The sequence below is a fragment of the Plutella xylostella genome, chromosome 18 (genome assembly GCF_932276165.1).
Source record: "Plutella xylostella chromosome 18, ilPluXylo3.1, whole genome shotgun sequence".
Classification (NCBI taxonomy): Eukaryota; Metazoa; Arthropoda; class Insecta; order Lepidoptera; family Plutellidae; genus Plutella; species Plutella xylostella.
This window is the reverse complement of record NC_063998.1, coordinates 2,696,793-2,716,882: the sequence shown is the minus strand read 5'-3', so window position 1 is coordinate 2,716,882 and position 20,090 is coordinate 2,696,793. Positions and strand designations below refer to the sequence as shown.

The 20,090-nt window shown below is 37.7% G+C and overlaps 1 protein-coding gene across 1 annotated transcript in view; it reads left to right on the top strand.

Moving 5' to 3' along the window:
* Positions 1 to 20,090, top strand: part of LOC105380846 (acyl-CoA:lysophosphatidylglycerol acyltransferase 1) — a 202,736-nt gene that overhangs the window by 66,690 nt on the left and 115,956 nt on the right. The window lies entirely within an intron of this gene.

Here is a 20,090-nt window from a genome sequence, read left to right as displayed (position 1 = left end):
GATGCACGAGTCTCTATGGTTGTTTTGCTTGCTCTACTTTTCATCCCTTTATGGGCATACCCATAGTTTTTAGTTTTATTTCACAGTAACTGAAATATGAGTTTGTAGTTTGTATCATCCTACCGATGGAAAAATAATTAATATAAATAGTTTAACTACGCAATGGGCTGCACAGTAAATAAATATTCACCCCATCGGATATTATATTTACCTACATTTAATTTTTTTCATGTAAGTACTCTATGTAGTGCATTAATAATTCTAACAGGAGCTGTCATTTCCAGCGATTGTGATTGGTCAATCGGGAATCAATCAAATAGCTCATCTAAAATTCAAATCGATAGTGATAGATATTTCAATTTTATTAGGCAATTTTACTGGACTAGAGGTGCTGACGTCATAGTTAGCACCGTTCAAAGGAATAACTGTTTCGTTGAATCGTCGATGGCATAATGTGGCATAATTGAAGCTTTCAATGATTCAATCGAATCAATATCAGTTGCTCCAAGTAGAGGTATTCGTGACAGGTTGAAGACAGGGCAACAGATTGACGTTCGGCTTCTTAAACCACTTTTGTAACAACCTGTATCAGTAATAGGAGATGTGAATAATGCCTTCAGATATTATACCTGTGCTGTTACAAAAAGAGGTGTCATCAAAGTCAAAATATAAAATCAAAATGTGACAAGTTTTCATTAATAATTTAAGACACCTCTTTGTTGCTACGAAATCAGCTAAACCTAAAGATAGAAACATTTGTCGGCTCGCGATCCGCAATCTCAATCTCTTAATGAAAATGTACGTGAGGCTGGCAGGCCCACCTGTCAAAATGACAGTTGAGCATAATTCAAATGATTCGCGGCTCATTTGCCCGTCGCGGGCATACGGCCGCGGGCGCGGGTGTGAGGCGAGGCGTGCGGGGCGCGGGGTGAGGGGTGCGGGGCGCGGGGTGAAGGGCTGGTTAATACCGCGGCGTCTCCTTGAAGGATGTAGTACGTGCGGCGTCACCTGCCGCGCCGTGAATGTCAATGAGATGGTGTGCGCCGCGGTGGCAGGGACTCTTTAAAGTTTCAGTTTTAAATTGTGGTATTACTCGCGTTTGTGGTTATTATTTGATAAGTTTACAAGAAGAAGAAATATGGAAGGATGTACGCTAAAAGTATGATAGATAAGCGTAATATAGGTAAAGAATTGTAATTAAAAACAAAACTTTTATTTGATTAATATAATCGTTAAGTAAGTTAACATAAGAAGATTTAACTTATTAAATAATTTATTTATAAATTGTAAAATCGCAGCCAGCGAAGAAAGACAAAAAAAATGCACTCCTTCACCAATGGCCGCGCCTGCCAAACGCACACAGTTCAGGGGCACTCGATATTTCTCACACGAGGACGTACTTATTTAAAGGATCAGAGGTGCCTGGTCCTGATTTATTTACGGGACTTCCTCCAGATTGTTATTTGAAGGAGCTCCAAGTTTCCATTTCGGGCGGATCCCCCCGCCGTTGCTATAGCGATTGTCATTAGCTTTGATGGCATCGGGAGGACGATTGGCCTGTTTTAGACGCGGCACAAATTGTTTTTTTTTGCTACGAATATTGAATTTTGATTGTGTTTTGATTTGATTGTCAGTAGGTAGGTATATGACTATTTTTAATTTTATTGCTTTAAGGGCCACTTGCAGAAACATATTAAATCTAGATTTAGTGTTAAATCTCGATTTAAGAAACGTCAGTCCATATAAAATTTGACACTAAATCGAGATTTAACACTAAATCTAGATTTAATATGTTGGTGCAAGTGGCCCTAAAAGTTATATTAAGGTTGGGTAGGCGTGTAGTTTTTACCAGTCCCAGCTACGTGTGAACTGTTTACCTACTCGAAAAGCAGCCTAAAAGGAATATTTTATGTATTCATTAACGATAAATTATTGGGCCTAAAGAAACATTATCATAATGTTACTGTGTACAAGGAAAGGGCGAGGTGCATTATCAGAGGGGCCTATTCCATTATCTGTTCACGATATACACAGACTAATATCCCATTTTGGTTACTATTAAATGGGGTGTTAAAGATTAGAACTGATATTTTGTTCGATTAATGGCTGTTTCGTGAACTTAAGGTGCGGGTGAGGAATAGTTTTCTTGCACAATACAGGGTGATTATAATGGTAGTTAGTAAATAACCTTATTAGTAGGTTCATGGATCAGGAATAGATCGTTACTGTATTTCCTTATGAGGGTAAACTTGGGTATGAGTTTAAAGTTGACTAAAGGCAGGTGCAAGCCGGCCGGGATAAACCCAAGATCTAGACATTGAAAGTATGTATTGCTTGATATAACTACTGTTCCCTTCACTTATTGTTTAAAAACCATTATAGCATACAGACCATCATTTCATCCACATCCACGATAAGAGTGATCAGTAGAATCAGATTAAGCACAATTTTCATAAAAGCACGTTCGGAATACAACATATGCACTCACGAGTTACGACTATAATCCCCAAAGGGGTAGTCAGAGGTGGCTCACATGCGAACCACCCACTTTTCGCAGCACATTTGTACTCACGTGATAGGTTGCGAACCATATCGCCGTTTTGGGATAAGTACAATGTACTTAGGATACACATCTAGGATCTAGATGTGCAGGTTTCCTCACGATGTTTTCCATCACCGTTCGGAATACGTAAACCTCTTTACGAGTAAACATTCAATCGCCTGAACCCAAGTTCGCTAACCAACCAACTTACGTAGCATATAGCCCCGTTCAATTATGTATCATCAGAATAACGTCAGCGGTCGGACATTTAGCACAACCCGAGTGGCAGACACAATTGAGGGCGGAAGAGCCTGGAAATATCCATTTAGGACGCCGAATAGCCAATTTATAACTTCACTGAAGAGGCGCAATTACCTGCCCAGAATAGGGTGTGAAGTAAAGTTTGACGAGCCTCAAACTTGCCGCGGTTTTGAATAGTGTAAGAGGTATGTTGTCTACACTACACTATCTACTTTTAAACTAATTATAAAGACGGATTATTTGATCGTCACTTTGTGACTGGACTGATTTGGAAAAATATTTTGCTATTATAAAGCTACGTTGGCTTTAAATAATACTCCTTACCCCGTCCCGGAATGCTCGCGCGGAAAAGCTTGTTATATATATATCTAATCTTATTCAAGCTTTTTCCAATAGTAGGTAGGTACCTACCTATTCTTTATCGATTATTCCTTTAGATGCCCATTTAATTCAATCACTTAATCGAATTAGCATAGCAATAAATTTAACCAATAATATCAGACACATCTAATAGAATCAAAACAAAGCGTTAGAGTATTCTTACAGAAAGGTTTCTCTCTAGCTTTACAGAAAATGAACGAAAACCAACGAGAGCTGCCACGCAATGTGTACGTTTAATGCAACGAAATAGATTCATTATTACCACAGCAGTTCCGAAACTTTGTTTACCGTAAGTTATAGAGTAACCCGCTGACAAGCATCATGCGCCCACGCAGCTTTCTCCATCCATACACGACGCGGCGCTCACACAATGCAATCCATCCGCAACGCTTTATGCCCGGTATACACAATGCTAGTTTCTTAAGCTAGGATAGCGATATATCTGTACTTATCAATTTACCTACACAAAGCCATTGCTAGCTTACTAGAAATTACTCTTAGTACCTAATAAGGCCGCCAATTGTACCATCTATGTTGTGTATTTCCTCTTGTAATTTCTGTGTTTGTGTGTAATAAAGAATTATCTATCTATCCTAGCTTTTTAAACCTGCCTTTTGTATCCTGGGCATTAGACATCTACTCGTATCTATTATTTGTTTGGTTATTATTTCTGATGGGCCTGCCACGTCCACCGTCCACTTGTTTGATGTAATTTTACTGTTGCTATTAATATTATACCTATTGACATTTAATGAATAATTATCAATAAACAAATCTAATTTAGGGCGTCTTGCATAACAAAGTTAAATAAAATTAAATCTATGACCTCTTGCTCTAACATTATACTGTCAGAGCAAGAGACAAACTATTTAATTTTATTTAACTTTGTTATGCAAGACGCCCTTAATCTAAAAAAGTTACATGTTATTTTGACGGTCTGTAGATCCTGTAAATAATTTCCCCTCCAGTCCTATTCCCCTATGCTCATTACGGCTGTGGCAGCGCTGCGCGGACTCGCTGGTGCAGCGCTGCAGCGTTTATCAAACTTGTCGAATTTCCAGCTAACCAGCTCTATCGGTTCGTTTGGAACAACAAATGTTTGGCTCGGAAAGTGGCGGTAAGGCGGGAAATCGCTTAAACATCTCTCTATAATCTATAATTAGTTTTTTTCTAAATATTTTGCATGTTCCTACATTTTTTAATAAAGTTTGGATTCATTTAAATTATCAAGGATCGGACTATGGTAGTAATCAATGCCAACATACATCGGACACTGAATGGGCGACCCGGAATAAGTAGAATAGTGAATGGATTATTATTAAATCATAGTATAGTAAGTAACTATGCAGAATAAAATATTATCTATCTACCTACTTACACATAATACATTCAATAAAACTGCAATGAAAAAGTTTCACCTGTAATTGGCATTCCATATGCCACTGGAACTTTTTCATTGCTCGTGAGAGTATGACTTTTTTTTAATTGAAAATTTTACTTATTCCGTGGCCGCACTAGATCTGGGTCGCTGGGTATTGGCTGGTTGCAAACGCGCTCTTCTACTGATTTGTGCTCATGAGGCCTAGCACTAGCAGCGCCTAGCGTGTCTAGTTTGTGTAAACTATGAAACTGCTGTACTATCTATCTATCTAACTACATAAGGTCGATTTACACCAAACCAACGTAGGGCTAGACGTAGAAAAGAACATATTTTAACATGGACATTAGGAAATTGAATAAAATAATTATTTCCAACGTTAAATGAATGTTCTTATAGCAGCTCTATATTAGTTTGATGTAAATCGACATTAACTGTCAGTTTCAATACCTCTATCTACCGATGACTGGTAGTTACTTTCTTACGATTTTGTCAGGTTATAACTTTTGATGAGTCAAAATCGTATGAAAGTAACTACCAGTCATCTGTAGATTGAGTTATAGAAAGTGGCAGTTAATTAACAATTTCAATTACGAATATCCATCACAAAACCGATTTTAAACCCCTACATCTACTTATACACATATCATTACATATAATTTTTCCAGAATCGGTCAAAATATACTCGTACCTACCCTTTTTTTAAGACTTTTCCCTTGTGTTTCCTACATAGCCTCTGTCTTGGAAATAGCTCCTCCATAAGTAGATTTTCGTGTTATGATAAAATATTGACAACGGATAAACATCTATTTGGACTGTCCACTAGTCCATCGGCGTACTCTTGAATTTTTTTTTACATTTTCATTTAGATATGAGTTATTTATTTCGTTGATGCTACAATACTCAAAACTCAATACTCAATCATTTATTGCAGTGGCATAGATGAAATAAAGTGTCAAACGTTACTTAAATTGTAGCTTTTCTTTAGACTTGAATTTGAACTGAAGGCTTTATTTATTATTTTATTGCACATTTTACCAAAGATATAGAATCAGATGGACTTATTGCTAAAAGCATTTTCTGCCAGTCAGAGAGTGAAGAAGTCCTGCCAACCCTTGGTTTACCTAAACTTCCCCTCTGCATTTACACAAATATGAAGTTTGCGTTCAGCAGTAAACCTGCTGAAGTTCCAAATCTGAAGGCTCGGGTCGCTCGATCGATGTTCAGTTTTGGGTCGACCCAGTAAATTATTCATAGCGGACTGTTATTAGCTCACCAATTCCTGTGGTCATTAAGACTAATCCAACTTGCGAAGCCTGTCAAATTTATCATTTTAGTATCATAATAATAATATAAGAGAACGTATTGACATAATTATTTATTGTTTAAAATAACCATTCACACACACACACACACACACACACTCACGCCTTGTACTAATGTACTCCCTTGCGGGGTAGGCAGAGGTGCATTGCACCCACTTTTCGCCAAAGTGTTCTGTTAGTCCCAATGTAATAGGGGGCGGGCCTATTGCCATTTTACGGGCACATCCAAGACCCGAGAACAAATATCTGTGTTTAAACAAATATTTGCCCCAGCCGGGAATCGAACCCGGGACCTTCGGCTCAGTAGTCAGGGTCACTAACCACTACGCCATTCGGTCGTCTAATAACCATTCAATAAGTTTTTTTTAGTTAACTAAGCTTATTATTCTAGACTACTGTGAATGATCTCTGTCATAAAACTTCATGTATCAAAGCGCTGCCAAATCGCGACAGTGACGTTTATCTACGTCGATAACAAAGCCGTGAAGCGGCAGCAGCATCGGTGACGACATTATGCTTGTTTGAATAAACCTTTATTCCTAAATCTACCTCTTCAAGCCGCTGCTATGTCAAATGGCATCCGCCATTAAAATACCTATTTAGAAGTCCATGTTACCAGTAGCTTTATTATAACATCTATAGCGATCACCAGCATAAATATTGAAGAAGCCAATTGACTTGAGTTATTATATTAACGTTCTTTCTTATTTGTACTTGAATGATTTTGAATTATAATTTTATTATATTTGGTATGTAATGATGGGTTTATTGCCTGAAGTAAAGAATTTTATTATTATTAATATTCTTCACTCAGCTATTATTGGGTTGGGTATATATATGCGTCTTCTTCTTCTTGTGGTTGTGTCTAAGTTGCCCGGCCTAGAAGCATGAAAAAAATTGAGGTAATTTTTACAGGGTAGGTATATTAACTTTCCTTCAGTAACTATCACCGACAAAACTCACAGATTCAAAGTGATCGCGATAGAGATAGAGCTAGGCGATAAATAGACGGGTCACCTGCTGCATTATTCATACAGCGTCCAGTAATTACAGTGAGGACACAGTCGGGGTAAGATGGTCCAAAATTTATGGTCGCTTTCGCCCCGGTTGGTGAGTTCCATTGATCTGAGCGCTGATTGGACGGCGGATGTAATGAAAAGCTTCTTTTGTCTTTGATTGGCTATCGATTTTTTATACAGGATACGATAACTTTTGAACTAGGTTAAATTAAAATTGATATTTGTTTGTAAATTATTTAAGTATCTACTAGTGAAGTGGTGCACCTTAAGTTACATTTATTTTTTTATAATGTAATCATAGAAATAAATTTATTCCATATACCTTGATTTGATTTGATTTGAAAAAGTATCATAACTAGAAGATCTTGAAATCCCAACGTGAATATCTTCTAAAACCAAGTGAATCTCGCGGGCTAAAGCTAGTTTAATTATGAATTAGAACCCTCCTTTGACCCGCCGTGGTTGGCCCAAAAACAAAATGGCTTCGTTTTCGTCGTCGCCCAAACTTACTTTATAATTTTATGATCTGTTATCCGTTGAAATTAAGTTATTTCGGATCCAATTAAAGGATAATGAGTCGTTTGAAGAATCTGAAAGCCTGAAACTGTGGTTTCATCGGCGGTCAGTTTGCTTTTAAATAAACTAATTTTGGCTTTTCAAATTGGGGCCCGGTATTGTAAAGTTGACATAACGGTCGGTAGCCATTTCGGGTTTGATTAATAAAGTTTTTGAAATAGCTCGACGTTAAAATGTTGAATACTTAATGATCTAATAGAATGTAGGTATAGAGACGTATTCAGATCGAAGCCATATCGCTGTCGGTAGCGATAAAGCGATACAGAGTTGGTATGAGATATATCAAAAACCAAGAATCGTATCGTGTCGTCTCCACTATCTCTGCTGTCTTAACTTTATGTACTTATTTACAATACTAGCTGTTCCCGCGCGCTTCGCTTCGCCTTAAATAGTTTTCCCGTGGGAATTCCGGGATAAAAAGTAGCATAGGTTCGTAAGGACATAGGTTCTTTCCCAGGGTTCCGTTCAGTAGTTTTGGAGTGAAAGAGTAACAGACAGACACAGTTACTTTCGAATTTATAATATTCAGTTAGGATTAGTTAGGATTTATATTAGTGATGTCGATATCTGGTCATAAAGCAGCAGGAGTAGACCCCCTGGGACAACTGAAGTTACGTAAGCTGACAACTGTAGGCCTACAGTTAATGAGAGCCTACATCTCATGACTCATGTAAACTAGAAGGGTCAAGTGAAGACACTGGTGTGACCTGAAATACTAAGGCTAAGGTAATAAAGGAGATATGACGCTTGCCATTTTCTTCTCCCGAATGACCAAGTCTTTCTGAAAGTTTACGTCATATAAACATTATTTCAGTAGTAGTGCCGAAAGTCTTTGGTTTAATTCAGGCATATATTTGATTAATTTTGAATAATCTTATTTGGTCGGGCCTCTAATTATTGAAGTAATAGCACAGGTGAATGGAATTCTTACTGAAATTCATAGTGATTTGGCGTCCAGATTAAACCGGCATTACATTATAATGCAAAAATTAACTTATTTTGTGTAGTGACATTATTGTTTTTTTGCTGATTTAAATATCAGAAGCATTCGATAAAATTCCGACCAAGCACCACAAATTATCATTTGTTTTTTTTCAGACTTCATGGACCGGAAAATTTTGATTAAAAAACCTAATTAAAGCATTGTATCGTCTTAATATCTCCTATTAATCAATGTGCTAAGCCGTCGAAGCCTACGTGCCACCTGCGTGAAGTTAGCAGCCTAAAGTTAGCAGCCTTTGAATAGCCGACCAAATTAAGATGTTCACTTCAGTCATTGCATACTTTATCAATTAAAACACGGAAAAAGCCCCAAAAACATTGAAATAACAATGCTAGGTATTCATATAAACACTATAATATGTTCTAAAATAAATAAATACTAAAAAATACGACGTTTACTTACTGATGCCCTTGTTGGTTAATGAATATTTTGTATGGGGGCACCAAGATGCCATAGACCTGCCAGCATCTCACCTGGTTTATTATGTGTGTTGACTCATTAGAAAACACTGACAGAAGTTTCATCAACATTGAAACGGTATAGCAGGTGTCCAGGAGCCACTTTCTGACAGATTTTGGGTAAAAAATCACAATATTTCACGAATAATCAAGTTTGCAGGTGGAACCTGAAGGAATTCAGCTGCAAATGATAGTTCATATGAAAGGTATTATTTATACCTAGAAACGATTTTCAGCAATTTCAGATTAAATGACTTTTGGTGAATATTCATGGGGAAGATCAGAAAATAAAAGTTAGCAGCCCAAGATTACCATTTTGTATGGGAGCACCAAGATGCCATAGACCTGCCAGAATCTCACCTGGTTTATAATGTGTGTTGACTCATTATAAAACACTGACAGAAGTTTCATCAACATTGAAACGGTATAGCAGGTGTCCAGGAGCCACTTTCTGACAGATTTTGGGTTAAAAATTGTCAATATTTCACGAATAATCAAGTTTGCAGGTGGAACCTGAAAGAATTCAGCTGCAAATGATAGTTCATATGAAAGGTATTATTTATACCTAGAAACGGTTTTCAGCAATTTCAGATTAAATGACTTTTGGTGAATATTCATGGGGAAGATCAGAAAATAAAAGTTAGCAGCCCAAGATTACCATTTTGTATGGGGGCACCAAGATGCCATAGACCTGCCAGCATCTCACCTGGTTTATAATGTGTGTTGACTCATTATAAAACACTGACAGAAGTTTCATCAACATTGAAACGGTATAGCAGGTGTCCAGGAGCCACTTTCTGAAAGATTTTGGGTAAAAATTTACAATATTTCACGAATATTCAAGTTTGCAGGTGGAACCTGAAGGAAATCAGCTGCAAGTGATAGTTCATATGAAAGGTATTATTAATACCTAGAAACGGTTTTCAGCAATTTCAGATTAAATGACTTTTGGTGAATATTCATGGGGAAGATCAGAAAATAAAAGTTAGCAGCCCAAGATTACCATTTTGTATGGGGGCACCAAGATGCCATAGACCTGCCAGAATCTCACCTGGTTTATAATGTGTGTTGACTCATTATAAAACACTGACAGAAGTTTCATGAACATTGAAACGGTATAGCAGGTGTCCAGGAGCCACTTTCTGACAGATTTTGGGTAAAAATTGACAATATTTCACGAATATTCAAGTTTGCAGGTGGAACCTGAAAGAAAACAGCTGCAAGTGATAGTTCATATGAAAGGTATTATTAATACCTAGAAACAGTTTTCAGCAATTTCAGATTAAATGACTTTTGGTGAATATTCATGGGGAAGATCAGAAAATAAAAGTTAGCAGCCCAAGATTACCATTTTGTATGGGGGCACCAAGATGCCATAGACCTGCCAGAATCTCACCTGGTTTATAATGTGTGTTGACTCATTAGAAGACACTGACAGAAGTTTCATCAACATTGAATCGGTATAGCATAAACATTGAAACATTGAAACGGTAATGGTATAGCAGGTGTCCTGTTCTTATAGAAAAGGACAATACTCTTATCAGTATCACAAAAGGTCATCTTTTCAGCCTTACTCTTTCCGCCATACAATACGCATGACGCATGACGCAGGTGTGAGCCTTTGATGGCATGCCGACTAGTGTTATTTTATAGTTGGGAACCCATTTACCTACCTGCCTAAAACAAAGAGTTCATCACACCACAACAATAGAATGTCGTAACTTATTATCTGTTGCGAACCTATAGAATTGATTATGGTTATTTTTTTGTGCGTTAGTATACAGAATATTTTTTTACCTTTAATCATTAGCCGACTTGCAAAAGTTTTTAATGACAAGACGTTCACCTGGCAAAATAATGCTATTGTCTCTCATATTATGTTATTGCGATTCAATGTATCTTGAGTATAATTTTTGTTTTCTGACCAGTGCATGAAAAGTAATTTATTCTGAAATTGCTTAAAACCGTTTCTAGGTATAAATAATACCTTTCATATGAACTATCATTTGCAGCTAATTTTCTTCAGGTTCCACCTGCAAACTTTATTATTCGTGAAATATTGTGATTTTTTACCCAAAATCTGTCAGAAAGTGGCTCCTGGACACCTGCTATGCCGTTTCAATGTTGATGAAACTTCTGTCAGTGTTTTCTAATGAGTCAAAACACATTATAAACCAGGTGAGATTCTGGCAGGTCTATGGCATCTTGGTGCCCCCATACAAAATGGTAATCTTGGGCTGCTAACTTTTATTTTCTGATCATCCCCATGAATATTCACCAAAAGTCATTTAATCTGAAATTGCTGAAAACCGTTTCTAGGTATTAATAATACCTTTCATATGAACTATCACTTGCAGCTGTTTTCTTTCAGGTTCCACCTGCAAACTTGAATATTCGTGAAATATTGTCAATTTTTACCCAAAATCTGTCAGAAAGTGGCTCCTGGACACCTGCTATACCGTTTCAATGTTGATGAAACTTCTGTCAGTGTTTTATAATGAGTCAACACACATTATAAACCAGGTGAGATTCTGGCAGGTCTATGGCATCTTGGTGCCCCCATACAAAATGGTAATCTTGGGCTGCTAACTTTTATTTTCTGATCTTCCCCATGAATATTCACCAAAAGTCATTTAATCTGAAATTGCTGAAAATCGTTTCTAGGTATAAATAATACCTTTCATATGAACTATCATTTGCAGCTGAATTCCTTCAGGTTCCACCTGCAAACTTGATTATTCGTGAAATATTGACAATTTTTAACCCAAAATCTGTCAGAAAGTGGCTCCTAGACACCTGCTATACCGTTTCAATGTTGATGAAACTTCTGTCAGTGTTTTATAATGAGTCAACACACATTATAAACCAGTTGAGATTCTGGCAGGTCTATGGCATCTTGGTGCCCCCATACAAAATGGTAATCTTAGGCTGCTAACTTTTATTTTCTGAACTTCCCCATGAATATTCACCAAAAGTCATTTAATCTGAAATTGCTGAAAATCGTTTCTAGGTATAAATAATACTTTTCATATGAACTATCATTTGCAGCTGAATTCCTTCAGGTTCCACCTGCAAACTTGATTATTCGTGAAATATTGACAATTTTTACCCAAAATATGTCAGAAAGTGGCTCCTGGACACCTGCTATGCCGATTCAATGTTGATGAAACTTCTGTCAGTGTTTTATAATGAGTCAACACACATTATAAACCAGGTGAGATTCTGGCAGGTCTATGGCATCTTGTTGCCCCCATACAAAATGGTAATCTTGGGCTGCTAACTTTTATTTTCTGAACTTCCCCTTGAATATTCACCAAAAGTCATTTAATCTGAAATTGCTGAAAACCGTTTCTAGGTATTAATAATACCTTTCATATGAACTATCATTTGCAGCTGATTTCCTTCAGGTTTCACCTGCAAACTTGATTATTCGTGAAATATTGTGATTTTTTACCCAAAATCTGTCAGAAAGTGGCTCCTGGACACCTGCTATACCGTTTCAATGTTGATGAAACTTCTGTCAGTGTTTTATAATGAGTCAACACACATTATAAACCAGGTGAGATTCTGGCAGGTCTATGGCATCTTGGTGCCCCCATACAAAATGGTAATCTTGGGCTGCTAACTTTTATTTTCTGATCTTCCCCATGAATATTCACCAAAAGTCATTTAATCTGAAATTGCTGAAAACCGTTTCTAGGTATAAATAATACCTTTCATATGAACTATCATTTGCAGCTGATTTCCTTCAGATTCCACCTGCAAACTTGAATATTCGTGAAATATTGTCAATTTTTACCCAAAATCTGTCAGAAAGTGGCTCCTGGACACCTGCTATACCGTTTCAATGTTGATGAAACTTCTGTCAGTGTTTTATAATGAGTCAACACACATTATAAACCAGGTGAGATTCTGGCAGGTCTATGGCATCTTGGTGCCCCCATACAAAATGGTAATCTTGGGCTGCTAACTTTTATTTTCTGATCTTCCCCATGAATATTCACCAAAAGTCATTTAATCTGAAATTGCTGAAAACCGTTTCTAGGTATAAATAATACCTTTCATATGAACTATCATTTGCAGCTGATTTCTTTCAGATTCCACCTGCAAACTTGAATATTCGTGAAATATTGTCAATTTTTACCCAAAATCTGTCAGAAAGTGGCTCCTGGACACCTGCTATGCCGTTTCAATGTTGATGAAACTTCTGTCAGTGTTTTCTAATGAGTCAAAACACATTATAAACCAGGTGAGATTCTGGCAGGTCTATGGCATCTTGGTGCCCCCATACAAAATGGTAATCTTGGGCTGCTAACTTTTATTTTCTGATCTTCCCCATGAATATTCACCAAAAGTCATTTAATCTGAAATTGCTGAAAACCGTTTCTAGGTATTAATAATACCTTTCATATGAACTATCACTTGCAGCTGTTTTCTTTCAGGTTCCACCTGCAAACTTGAATATTCGTGAAATATTGTCAATTTTTACCCAAAATCTGTCAGAAAGTGGCTCCTGGACACCTGCTATACCGTTTCAATGTTGATGAAACTTCTGTCAGTGTTTTATAATGAGTCAACACACATTATAAACCAGGTGAGATTCTGGCAGGTCTATGGCATCTTGGTGCCCCCATACAAAATGGTAATCTTGGGCTGCTAACTTTTATTTTCTGATCTTCCCCATGAATATTCACCAAAAGTCATTTAATCTGAAATTGCTGAAAATCGTTTCTAGGTATAAATAATACCTTTCATATGAACTATCATTTGCAGCTGAATTCCTTCAGGTTCCACCTGCAAACTTGATTATTCGTGAAATATTGACAATTTTTAACCCAAAATCTGTCAGAAAGTGGCTCCTAGACACCTGCTATACCGTTTCAATGTTGATGAAACTTCTGTCAGTGTTTTATAATGAGTCAACACACATTATAAACCAGTTGAGATTCTGGCAGGTCTATGGCATCTTGGTGCCCCCATACAAAATGGTAATCTTAGGCTGCTAACTTTTATTTTCTGAACTTCCCCATGAATATTCACCAAAAGTCATTTAATCTGAAATTGCTGAAAATCGTTTCTAGGTATAAATAATACTTTTCATATGAACTATCATTTGCAGCTGAATTCCTTCAGGTTCCACCTGCAAACTTGATTATTCGTGAAATATTGACAATTTTTACCCAAAATATGTCAGAAAGTGGCTCCTGGACACCTGCTATGCCGATTCAATGTTGATGAAACTTCTGTCAGTGTTTTATAATGAGTCAACACACATTATAAACCAGGTGAGATTCTGGCAGGTCTATGGCATCTTGGTGCCCCCATACAAAATGGTAATCTTGGGCTGCTAACTTTTATTTTCTGAACTTCCCCTTGAATATTCACCAAAAGTCATTTAATCTGAAATTGCTGAAAACCGTTTCTAGGTATTAATAATACCTTTCATATGAACTATCATTTGCAGCTGATTTCCTTCAGGTTTCACCTGCAAACTTGATTATTCGTGAAATATTGTGATTTTTTACCCAAAATCTGTCAGAAAGTGGCTCCTGGACACCTGCTATACCGTTTCAATGTTGATGAAACTTCTGTCAGTGTTTTATAATGAGTCAACACACATTATAAACCAGGTGAGATTCTGGCAGGTCTATGGCATCTTGGTGCCCCCATACAAAATGGTAATCTTGGGCTGCTAACTTTTATTTTCTGATCTTCCCCATGAATATTCACCAAAAGTCATTTAATCTGAAATTGCTGAAAACCGTTTCTAGGTATAAATAATACCTTTCATATGAACTATCATTTGCAGCTGATTTCCTTCAGATTCCACCTGCAAACTTGAATATTCGTGAAATATTGTCAATTTTTACCCAAAATCTGTCAGAAAGTGGCTCCTGGACACCTGCTATACCGTTTCAATGTTGATGAAACTTCTGTCAGTGTTTTATAATGAGTCAACACACATTATAAACCAGGTGAGATTCTGGCAGGTCTATGGCATCTTGGTGCCCCCATACAAAATGGTAATCTTGGGCTGCTAACTTTTATTTTCTGATCTTCCCCATGAATATTCACCAAAAGTCATTTAATCTGAAATTGCTGAAAATCGTTTCTAGGTATAAATAATACCTTTCATATGAACTATCATTTGCAGCTGATTTCTTTCAGGTTCCACCTGCAAACTTGATTATTCGTGAAATATTTACAATTTTTACCCAAAATCTGTCAGAAAGTGCCTCCTGGACACCTGCTATACCATTTCAATGTTGATGAAACTTCTGTCAGTATTTTATAATGAGTCAACACACATAATAAACTAGGTGAGATGCTGGCAGGTCAATGGCATCTTGGTGCCCCCATACAAAATATCCATTAACCAACAAGGGCGTCGGTAAGTAAACGTCGTATTTTTTAGTATTTATTTATTTTAGAACATATTATAGTGTTTATATGAATACCTAGCATTGTTATTTCAATGTTTTGGGGCTTTTTACGTGTTTTAATTGATAAAGTATGCAATGACTGAAGTGACCATCTTAATTTGGTCGGCTATTCAAAGGCTGCTAACTTTAGGCTGCTAACTTCACACACCTCTACGTGCCTGCCTACACTAACTCGCCTGCAATTAATTCGTATCAGGTTTCGTGGGGGGCTATTAAAGTCGCTAAGTCTATTATATCCAGGAATAGGGACCCGATATTTGTCACACGAAAGGAGGTAGTCGCGCCGTCGTTAAATGTTGACGTTTACGGTAACGGTAGGCTTCGAGTACTGTCTCATATTATCAGTACACAGGGTGTTTTTGTAATCAGTAAATGCAAGGTAGGTAGATTTTGTCATACGGAATAACATCTACCAGATGGTTTAAAAAATATAATATATATATATATATAGTTGGTAAAATAAGCCATAGTAATATAATTAATAGAATAAATAATGACAAGAAATGGCGTATATACAAAAATTTGGTTTTGTGTGGAGTGGGTTAAGTGACTAGATAATCTATAAATTTAAAGGTTTTAAAACACCTGATACTCGATTTTTTACTGTATGTCTAACACAAAAGAGTCCAACTTCGAGTTTCACAATGTCGCTTACAAGCCTCTTTTAAACTGTCAATTGGATCTATGAATTCGTGGGTTAATTCAATCATGTCTAATGGAACAGTAGCAGGTATAATACGAGCTGAAAACCTGAACTAAGCCTAATTTCGATCGCGCTAGTTTTGGCTTTATTTCAGGAATCCTCTAATCTGAAGTTGCATTGGCGTGACAGTTGATAGGAGCTGGTGAAAATTGGATTATTCACTCTGTGACACGCTAAATCTGTATTTCCTTTAGTTGTTAGCTAATGCTGAAAATTCAGTGGAAATGCGATTTTAGTGGTAGGCTATTTACCTAATTATAATTTGTAATTTTATTCGTTGTGTTGTAAAATTTCAGAAGATATGCAAGAGGGTCGTGGTACCCTTCTTCATTCGTTTAGCTTCTACCAGTTAAATAAAAAAATCATCTCACATTTTGTACCCACCCGTTGCAAAGCTAGCTTTATCGGGCCCTACGGTAGCACAGGTCAATGTACCCGGAATAATCGGCGGTGACGCAAACACACCCTGTATAGCCGGCACCTACAATACACGGTGTATTGTGCTGACCACAGCTCCATCTGCCGGGGTCTGCATTCGCTACTAATCTATTTATCAACGCCGTCGCCGTCGCTTCATTCAAGGAACACGGTCCACACTGTGGTTGAAGCTGGGACTGGCTAGCGTGGCAGTGTGCTATCCTCTAACATATAATAGTTTATTTAGTTACAGCTGTACCGAGTCTTTTGTCATGGAACACAATGAAATATATTTGGTCCAGCTGAATTATTCATGACAATCCTTAGCAGTATTTGTTATCTGCCAAATCTGACGTAACTTGTATGGATCTGACAGATATTTGACAGATAAGCGAAGCTGCTTGATGATTGGTGATTGCTATATGTCGGTGGTTGTGCGGTAGCTGGACATTCGGATCAGCCACTTCCAATTAAGTTATTAGTAATCTCTTGCTACTTTTTCTATCACTTCGATCAATTCGATTGGCACTGTCGATGTCGTTTCCCTTTACATTTAGATGTTAATATTTCAGGGAAGAATTCTTAAATTAGTTGTGTCCGTTTGCCAATACATTGAATGACCTGTCAAGTATTGGAGGAGGCCTATGGACTAGTAAACTATTTACCGGCTGTCTTGTTTGTTTATTGCATTATGTTTTGTTTGGAAGTTCGAGCACTGCTCGCGTGGCCGCCCAACCGCAGTCCATGTCTGTTGACAATTCGTCGCCTCGCCGTATATTTGTCGGTGGGACGCCCACGCCGCCGCCGCCGCCCCGCTCCATCCATCATGCCGCCCGCTCCCGCTTGTGGGCATTTGTCCCACCATGTCTTACATCAGACGCCGTTGCTTGACCTTTGAGGAATGACAGATCGACTGGTTTAAGCTCAACATCAACATACTTGGAAGTTTTGACTAGAGTATATTGTGTACTTGAATGTCTTACTCAACGACAACTATAACGTACTTGTAGCCAATCACAGCGCTCTGATTAATTTGACGTACATACTTACCTATAAATCCGCCAGTTCGGCCACTTCAATTGTGATTATTGAATTACAACTTTTTACCATCACGTATAAAACTAGTATGTAGTCTGATTGGATATAAGATGAACCAGATTGAATTGCCTATGGATTCTTGACAGTCCTACCTGGTAGAGAATATGCGCGTGGTAGCACGCGCAAGCCAGCGATGTCCAGCTCGCATAGCGATGCGGCGTGCGTGGTGTTGCACAGTGTAGGGAAACACTGACAGTGGCTTACTGTAGTAGTAGTAGTATAACTTAATTGTACATAAAACACTTAAAATAACATTTAATACTTAAAATCTATAATACAATAAGGGCGGCCTTATCGCTAAAAGCGATAAATCTCTTCCAGGCCACTGTCAGTTTCAGTAACTCTATCTACCGATGACTGGTAGTTACTTTCATACTATTTTCACGCATTTAAAGTTACAACCTATCAAAATCGTATGAAAGTAACTGCCAGTCATCGGTAGATAGAGTTTTTGAAACTGGCAGTTAGTGATCGTGTGTGCTGCATAGATTCGCTACGAGTATGTTATTATGTACCAGCTTTTCCGGAAAACTTCGCTTCGCCTATAAGGGGTTTTCCACGGGATCTTCCTCGGTTTTGTAAAATAAATACCTACATCTTTTTTATGATGTAAAGCTAAAACAAAGCATGCACATACCTAGCCATAATGAACATATTATACTTACCTAAATTAAAAATACGACCAAACGACTGCACTGACGAATGACAAGATAAGCTTCACTGCTATTTCTTTGTTACTCTGTGGTATTGGTGTGCCATTGCGCGCGGTCACAGAATACCCGCTCACAGAGTATGCGCGGTTATCTGTGCGATGTGACGTACGACCGCCGTCCGAAACCACGCTACTCTGTGAATGCGAGACTAGTAATTATTTGTTTTACTTTACAGCCTACAGCTAGTTTGTTAGCAGTGTAATTGGAATCACAGAATAGGCCTTTCAATTTAATTGGTATTCGGAGTGTGTTCGAATTGAACATGTACCTACAACTTTGCCGATCGCTGCGAGTATTCAAAGCACTTTGATTGATTCGCAACAATAGCTTCCAATATTTGAGTATTGGCGGATTTGTTTCATTCTCTATGATCGTAATACATGACTGATTATGCCGTAAACAGGCTATGTTATTAACACACGATTAATCTTAATGTAATATTGATCCGTAAATCCGAAATTGTAATTTGGCGTAATTGAATTGAATATCAGTAAGCCGCAATAATTCGGCTCGGTCCTTTGATCGTCCCGCATCGAATTATTATCTATTTCGGCTTTGCTCAATAATACCCCCCCCCCTTTCCCCTCCTCCCCCCGTCCTCTTGTTTCCGCCGCGGGATACATGTAATGTCATGTGTAACAGTGTTCCTCAGAATTTACTTTGAAACCTGAAGTTGTTGGAATTCTACTTATTAGGAGTAAACTTCTCGAAAACCGTTCTAATTGGATACCGTAGTCTATTAGTTGCGGTTTCCAAGTTTCATAGAATCCTTGGAAATTCAGTTAAACTTACTTACAGGCAAACCTTTTGCGTAATGTTAGTAATATTGCAGGCACAAATAGATGTAGGCATTGTTACCGAAGTTATATTATAATTATTGTAGTACACATTCCTATATTGTGAGGTTTAGGTTTAAGGTTGAACCGTTAAAAATTTAATTTGATTCAATTTAAGAATCAGATACAGGATATGCGTACTTATTAAATAACGATACGCCAATACGTCATTTCATCGCGGGACAATCGACTGTTGATGAACCTTCAGAATCTGTCAATTAGTATCACTGAGATTAAAAAGAGACTTTAGGTTTCATCACCGTGGTGACAGTACTCTGAAAGCTTCCGCAACTGTACCTACCGATACGAATACGTTATATACTCGTATATTATATACGAGTATGTACGTACAGGTAGCCCACATCTAAGGTTCACGGTTGATCAGTCACAGGCTCACGGGAGGCGCAGGATCACCCACATTTGACACTCGATTGCGTCTCACGTCATGTAATTACAGCGACTGCTGTGTGCGGTGTGTTCGAGTGTAATTGTTAGCGAACGGGTTGATGGCTGCGTAGCTTCGAATCGAATACTTACCTAGTTAAATACATAATTTTTATACATGAGAGGTTATTGAGTCAATATTTATATCCTTAAGCGCGTGTTCCTTCTCCCTTAAAAACTGAGTGTCCCCAGTAGGCGCGGCGTATTCCGTGATACAGGGTAACTCCTGGCTAGAAGTGGTGCAATTCATTGATTCATTCAAAATCGACGCTCAGTTTCATATACTTACCTATTTTCAGTACTAAAATCTACCCAACGGCACTAATTTTCATTATTCTTGTAAAAGGTATCAAAATTCTCGTCTAAAGAGAATATTGGTGCCCCTTCGTATATTATCTGTGGTAACGTAAGGTAGTAAGCCTCATTGTGTACGTACCTGTATACTTACAGATACGACCCACGTAACGTATGCATAGTTAAACTGTGGTTATGC